The sequence below is a fragment of the Muscardinus avellanarius genome (assembly GCF_963383645.1).
Source record: "Muscardinus avellanarius genome assembly, chromosome: 11".
Taxonomy (NCBI): Eukaryota; Metazoa; Chordata; class Mammalia; order Rodentia; family Gliridae; genus Muscardinus; species Muscardinus avellanarius.
In genome coordinates, this window is record NC_137797.1 from 55481651 (window position 1) to 55489069 (window position 7419).

The 7419-nt window shown below is 39.0% G+C and overlaps 1 pseudogene across 1 annotated transcript; it reads right to left on the reverse strand.

Annotated features, from left to right (window-relative positions):
• Positions 1-272: 272 nt before the first annotated feature.
• Positions 273-1050, reverse strand: LOC308269807 (NADH dehydrogenase [ubiquinone] 1 alpha subcomplex assembly factor 4-like; annotated as a pseudogene). The gene is made up of 2 exons: positions 692-1050; positions 273-438 (listed from the first exon to the last, which is right to left on the reverse strand). The product of its transcript is annotated as an NADH dehydrogenase [ubiquinone] 1 alpha subcomplex assembly factor 4-like (transcript).
• Positions 1051-7419: the final 6369 nt, after the last annotated feature.

Here is a 7419-nt window from a genome sequence, read left to right on the forward strand (position 1 = left end):
TGCCTAAAATAATACATTGTTCTTCATTTAAAGAGGCGCTGATTAGTCATGAGACATTCACATAAGAACTACACCTAAACCAAATTAACTCGAAAGGAAACAAAAACATTCCGTGAACAACTCTGAACAGTCAACAGAGTTCAATAAATAATATGCTCTCAAAGCAGGGAAAATTTTTAATAATTTATATAATTTAATATGCTCAGAACGAGGAACTAAACAGGACACAGGAATGGGAAGCTCACACGGGACTAGTCATTTCATGGTTTTCTTCATTTTGAGTGTATTGCCTTGTTATTTTCAGGAGGAAAGACTTTGACTTCAAAAGGAACAAAATCTTTGAGAAGAGAACTTACATCTTTCTGTTCTAAATGGTACTCTTGTGCTATTTTCTCAGCAGTCCATGTTTCTGAATAAAGTTTATGATTATTAAAAAGTGTCGAGCCAGGTGTGGTAGGGCACAATTCCAATACTTTGGAGGCTGAGGTAGGAGGATCGCAGGTTCGCAGACAGCCTCAGCTACTTAATGAGACCCTTCACAACTTAGTGAGACCTTGTTTAAAAAATAAAGATTAAAAAATAGGGTTGGGGGTATAGCTAGGAGGTAGAATGCCCCTAGGTTTCATCCCAGTTACCCTCAAAATAAATAAATAAATAAATAAATAAATAAATAAATAAATAAATAAGAAATGTCAATGCTTCTACAATAGAAATTCTGCCTCTGGGAATGTTGTTAACGTTCATCATATCAGAGTGGTCTTTTGGCAATCTGAATGCCTTTGTCTCTGGCTGTGTTTCAGCATCTTTTGCCTACAGGGAAGATAAAGGATCTTTGGAATCCACATGCACATCTTTTAGCAGATACAGCAACTTGTTATCTTTTCTAGCAATTTCTCCCTTAATTTCAGAATGGTAGCTCATCTGTTCCCACTGCAGGCTGCTTGAGGAAGGGTCCTCAGGAGCCATAGATGGCTTCATCTTGCTAATTTCCCATTCTGCGCGGTTCTCTAGGCTGAAGTTCCTGAACCTGAGAGTCACCCAAGCCCCCATCTTTTCATTACATATTACCCCTCATTTTTTAATACTAGGTATTGAATTTAGGGGCATTCTACCCCTAATCTATGTCCCCAAACCTTTTTTTGTGTGTGTGTGTGGTACTGGGGTTCCTAGAAGCCCTTCTACCTCTGGGCTACACTCCCAGACCTATTTTGTATGGTCGAAACAGGGTCCTTTAAGCCAGCACGGCTGGCTTTGAACCCGGGGATCCTCCTGTCTCCACCTCCCAAGCGCGGGAATTACAAGTGTGCGCCACCACACCCAGCTACCCAAACCTTTTTTATTTTTGTACTTTGAAACAGAGTCTTGCTAAGCTGCTGAGAGTCTGGCTTTACTGCTGAAGCTGACCTTGAACCTGAGAGCCTATTGTCTTAGCCTTCCTTGTACTGGACTGAACAGACATGTGCCAACATGCCTCATCCCTCTTATTATATTCAGGAGATCTGTAGTGATGCCCCCCTTTTTTATTCTGAATAATTCGTGTCTTCTCTCTCCTTAGCCTAGCTAGAGGCTTATTGATTTTATCAATGTTTTCAAAGAAACAGCTTTTGGTTTTGTTGATTTTTCTCTATTCAGTTTATTTTATTTCTACTCTAATTTTTATTGCCTTTATTTCCTTTCTTTTTTTTTTTTTTAGGGTCTGGGGATGGAACCCAGGGGCATTCAACCTCCAAGCTACACCCACTGCCCTATTTTGAAACCGGGTCTTACTGAGTTGCAGTGGGCCTCACTAAGTAGCTGAGGCTGTCTGCGAACCACGATCCTCAGGTCTCAGCCTCCCGAATGCCAGGATTACAAGCGTGCACCACCACGCCCGGCTTGCTTAATTTCCTTTTTCTTACTTTGGATTTAACTCGCTCTTCTACATTTCTAAAATGGATGCTTATATCATTTATTTTAGATCTTCTTTTTTGCTTGTATGATTTATTTTAGATCTTCCTTCTTTTTTATTTTGCAGTACTGGGGATTGAACCCAGGGGCATTCTACCTATGAGCTACACCCCCAGCTCTATTTTTTATCCTTTATTTTGAAACAGGGTCTCACTAAGTTGCAGAGGGCCTCACTAAATAGCTGAGGCTGTCGGAAAACCTGTGTTCCTCCTTTCTCAGCTTCCCAAGTACTGGAATTACAAGCATGCATCACCATGCCCAGCTCTTCTTTTCCAAAAATATATATTCATCGCTATAAATTTCTCTCTAAGCACTGCTTTTACTACATTGTGCAATTTTAATAGATGTGTTTTTATTTTCATTTAATAAAAATGTTAATCAAAAAAATTTTTTTAATGTATGTGTGGGGTTGGGGATAAAACTCAGAGACATGCTACCTCTGAGCTACACCCCAACCCTATTTCTTTTTTTTGTGTGTGTGTGGACCTGGGGATGGAATCTAGAGGCATTCGACCCCCGAGCTACACCCCTTGCCCTATTTTTTATTCTTTATTTTGAAACAGGGTCTCACTAAGTTACAGAGGGCCTCACTAAGTAGCTGAGGCTATCCAAGAGAGGGATCCTCCGGTCTCAGCCTCCCGAATGCTGGAATTACAAGTGTGTGCCACCATATCTGGCTCACCCCAACCCTCATTTTTTAAATTTGAAAATAGAAGCCAGGCATGGTGGCGCACTCTTGTAATCCCAGCATTTGGGAGGCAGAGACAGGAGGATCGCAGACAGCCTCAGCTACTTAGCTAGGCCCTTCATTTCAAAAAAATTAAAAAGAGTTAAAAATAGGGCTGGAGGTGTACCTAGGAGGTAGAATGCCCCTGGGTTCCATCCCTAGTACCGCGAAAGGAAGAAAGGAAGGAAGGAAGGAAGGAAGGAAGGAAGGAAGGAAGGAAGGAAGAAGTGCTTGGTACTTTTACACATATTAGGATGTAGCTCCTCCATTAATCAACAAAAGAGAGAAAGAAAGAGAGAGAGAGAGAGAGAGAGAGAGAGAGAGAGAGAGAGAGAGAGAGAGAGAGAGAGAGAGAGAGAGAAGTGCTTGGTACTTTTGCACATATTCGGATGTAGCTCCTCCATTAATCAACCTCAGCCTTCTTCCTCTCCTATCCTTCCATTCTAGCTCTACAATAGGGTCTTACTGAGTTGCTGAGAGCCTAACTCTGTTTCTGAGAACCTCACTAAGTTGCTGAGGCTGGCTTTGAAGGCGCAATCCTCCTGTCTCAGCCTCTCAAGTACTGGGATTACAGGCTTGTACCACTATGCCCATCCTCAAAAGTATTTTAAATTATCCCATGTGTTATTGAGAACTTTATTGTTTAATCTCTAAGTATTTTTGGATTTTAACTCTCTACTGATTTCTAGTTTTATTATATTATGGTTTGGGTGTAGACTTTGCATTATTTTTATTTTTTTACCTTTGTTAAGATGTGCTTTATAGCCCAGAATGTGGCCTATCTTAAAAATTATTCCAGATGAGCTCGAGAAAAAAAATGTATATTTTACTATTATACTGATTTTGAATAAAGACTTTATAGACCTCAACTATATCCAGTTAATTGATGCTACTGTTAACTTTGACTACTATCTCTTTACTTATTTTCTGCCTCCTCGATCTGTCTGTTTCTGATAGAAGGGTGTTAAAGTCTCCACTTATGATAGTGTGTCAGTTTCTCCTGGCAGTTCTATACAACACAAGTTTTGTTTGTTTTGTTTTGTTTTGGTGGTGGTACTGGGGAATTGGGAATGGACCCCTTCTACCTCCAGGCTACACTCCCAGACCTATTTTTTATATTTTATTTGGAAACAGGGTCTCTGAAGCAAGCTCAGGCTGGCTTCGAACCTGCGTGATCCTCCTGTCTCAGCCTCCCAAGCGCGGGGATTACAAGCATGCGCCACCACGCCTAGCTAATTTTTTTTTTTTAAACCTCATTTAATTTATCACTCTGGAGCCGGGCATGGTGGCGCACGCTTGTAATCCCTGCGCTTGGGAGGCTGAGACAGGAGGATCGTGCAGGTTCAAAGCCAGACTCAGCTACGTAGTGAGGCTCTCAGTAACTTAGTGAGACCCTGTTTCCAAAAATAGGTCTGGGAGTATAGCCCGGAGGTAGAAAGCCTCTGGGTTCCACCCCCAGTACCACAAAAAAATAAAAAAATAAAAAATAAATAGTTTATCACTCTGTTGCTAAGCACATTCCTATTGAGGAATATTACATCTTTTTGGAGAATTAAGACCATTATTATTAGGTAATGCACCTCTTTGTCCCTGGTAACTTTTCTTATTCTGAAATCTGCTGTATCTGAAGTTATTACAGGAACTACCACTTTCTTGGGATTAGTGTCAACATGATCTAGCTTTCTCCGTCCCTGTAGTGTATGTGTGTGTGTGTGTGTGTGTGTGTATGTGTGTTTGTGTGTGTGTGTGTGTGAAGACTGAACCCAAGGCCATTCTCCCTTTAAGCTATACCTCCAGCCTGATTTTTTTATATATATTTTTTTAAAACAGGGAGTTACTAAATTTCTGAGGGCCTCACTCAGTTGCTGAGGCTGGCCTTGAACTCACAATCATCCTATCTCAGCGTCCCAAATACTGGGATTACAAGTGTGCGCCACCACACTAGGCTCCATCCTGCAAATTTATAGTTAAGGCTTCTTTTTTTCTGATCCATGCCAATTTTTAATTAGTGCATTTAGACTACAGATGTTCAAGTGGTTACTGATATAATTGGACTAATATATGATATTTATTATTTTAAATTTGTTGCCCTTTTTTATTGTTCCCATTTGTTTTTCAATCTTTTTCTGTCTTTCATTGTCTTAATCGAGCATTCTGTATGATTCCATTTCCTCTCCTTTCAAAGCATTTTAGTTATACTTCTTTTTTTATTTTTTTAACCAGTTGCCTTAGAGTTTGCAATATACACTTATAACTAATACAAATACAAATACAATTTCAGGTAACACCTTACCTTACCACTTCATAGACAGTGCAAAATATCTTTTAGTAACTAAGTATTCCTGACTCCTTTCTTCAACCCATGATTCACTGTGGTCATTTGTTTCATTTATACACACGAATATATAAGCATATATTTAAATATATTTCCATGTGCACACAAGCATGCATAGTCAAATACACTATTGCTATTGTGTTTTGGTGGTTTTTTTTTTGTTTGTTTGTTTGTTTTTTTTATTTTTATTTTTTTATGTGTATGGTACTGGGGATGAAACCCAGGGACTTTCTACCTCTGAGCTACACTCCCAGACCTATTTTTTATTCTTTTTGTGTATGTGTGTGTGATACTAAGGGTGAAACCCAGGGGCTTTTCTACCTTGAGGCTATACTCCCAGACCTATTTTATACTTTATTTGGAAACAGGGTCTCACTAAGTTGCTGAGAGCCTCACTAAGTAGCTGAAGCTGGCTTTGAACCTGTGTGATCCTCCTGTCTCAGCCTCCCAAGTGTGGGGATTAGCTGATTGTTGCTATTATTATTTTGAACAAAGTGTTATCAATTAGGGTCAGTTAAGAATAAGAAAAACAAAAGGCTTTGTTTTATTTTCACTTATTCCTTCTACAGTGCACTTTTTTCTTTACATAGACCATTTCAGACCTATTTTCTTATTCTCTGCAGAAATTCTTTAACATTTAAGACAGTTATATTAGCTACAAATTCCCTCCATTTTGTTTCATCTGAAAAGATCTATTTCTCCTTCAGTGCTAGAGGATAATTTTACAAGGTGCAGAGTTCTAGTTTGGCAAGTGTTGCTTCTAACACTTTAAATATTTCATTCCACTTTCTTGCTTGCCTAGTTCCTGAGAATTCAGATATAATTATTTCCTCCTCTTTTAAGGTATTTTTCTCCACCTCCTTCCTATCCTTTCTTCTTTTAGCTTTGGCTTTCTGCTGTCTCAGTGTGGTACACTTAGGTTTAGGTTTAGGTTTGGTTTGTTTGCATTTATCCTCCATGTTTTCTGAACTTCCTAGATTTGTGGTTTGATATATGACATTAATTTGGGGGAAAATGCTCAATCATTATTGCTTTAAATATTGCTTCTATCTTTCTTCTGTTTCTATGTTTCTTCTTTCTTCTGGCATTTTTATTCAGTGTACATTATACCTTTTGTAATTGTTCCACAGCTAGCTCTTGGATATTTTGTTCAGCCTCCTGCTCCTTTTACTCCTCCTTCTCCTCCTCTTTCTTTTTTGTGGTACTGGGAATGGAACTCAGGAGCATTCTACCTTGGAACTCCACCCTCAGCCCTGTTTTTTATTCTTTAATTTAAAACAGGGTTTCACTAAGTTGTGAATGGCCTCACTAAGTTGGTGAGACTGTGAACCTGGGATCCTCCTGTCTCAGCCTCCTAAGTACTGGGATTACATGAGTGTCCCACCACACCTGCTTCTCCTCCTCCTCTTCCTTTCAGTCTTTTTTCTCTTTGCTTTTCAGTTTTAAAAATTTCTGTTGCTTGCTGCTCGGAGCTCCCAACAGTTTATCAAGTATGGTATATGTTTTCTTACCTGGCACTGTTTCTTTCAGAAGTTTATACTCCAGCAAGTTGTGATTCTCAGTATCCCTCTGTCTGCCCCTCTTGTTTGGGGGAAGCCCTGTGCTCTGTGACCTCATTTTTTCTCGCAGATCTAAAAAAAAAAAATTGTTTTTGCTGTTGTTGTTTTATTTTGTTCAGCTGCTCACTGATTGTAAGAACAAAGTTGGTGACTTTTTTGCTTCTTACGTGTTGGACAAGATGCCAGAAGTCTCCACAACTGGATTTATTTATTTATTTATTTATTTATTTATTTATTTATTTTTGGTGGTGCTGGGGATGAAATTCAGGGACCTTCTACCTCCGGGCTACACTCCCAGACCTATTTTGCATTTTATTTGGAAACAGGGTCTCACTAAGTAGCTGAGGCTGGCTTCGAACTTGCACAATCCTGTCTCAGCCTCCCAAGTACTGGGATTACAAGTGTGTGCCACCATGCCCGGCTTACAACTGGCTTTTAAAGACCCTGAATAGAGAAGGTAATAATATCACTCTATTTTGTCCTAATTAAAGTATCAGGAAAATTGCTTGCCATTCTAAGCATCATGTTGAAAGAGGATGATGACAAATAACATGTAATCCGAGTCGGCTTTTTAAACATGTCATATAAACACTAATGAAAGGAAATTAGCATTTTTAGAACTGGGATCTTAAACTATGACCTCTTTGAAAGAGTTTAGATTTATCTTTTATTTCTTCAAGCAGAAAAATGTCAGGTTTCAGCCAAATATAAGACAGAACTTATGAAAACACATTATGTGATCTGATTTGAGTAGAAAGAAAATTCCTAGTTAGTGTAGATGTTTAGGCAGAGACTTATCATGAACAAAGGATACTATGGAAATGTTCAAGCGGGAAGTGAGATTAGATAAA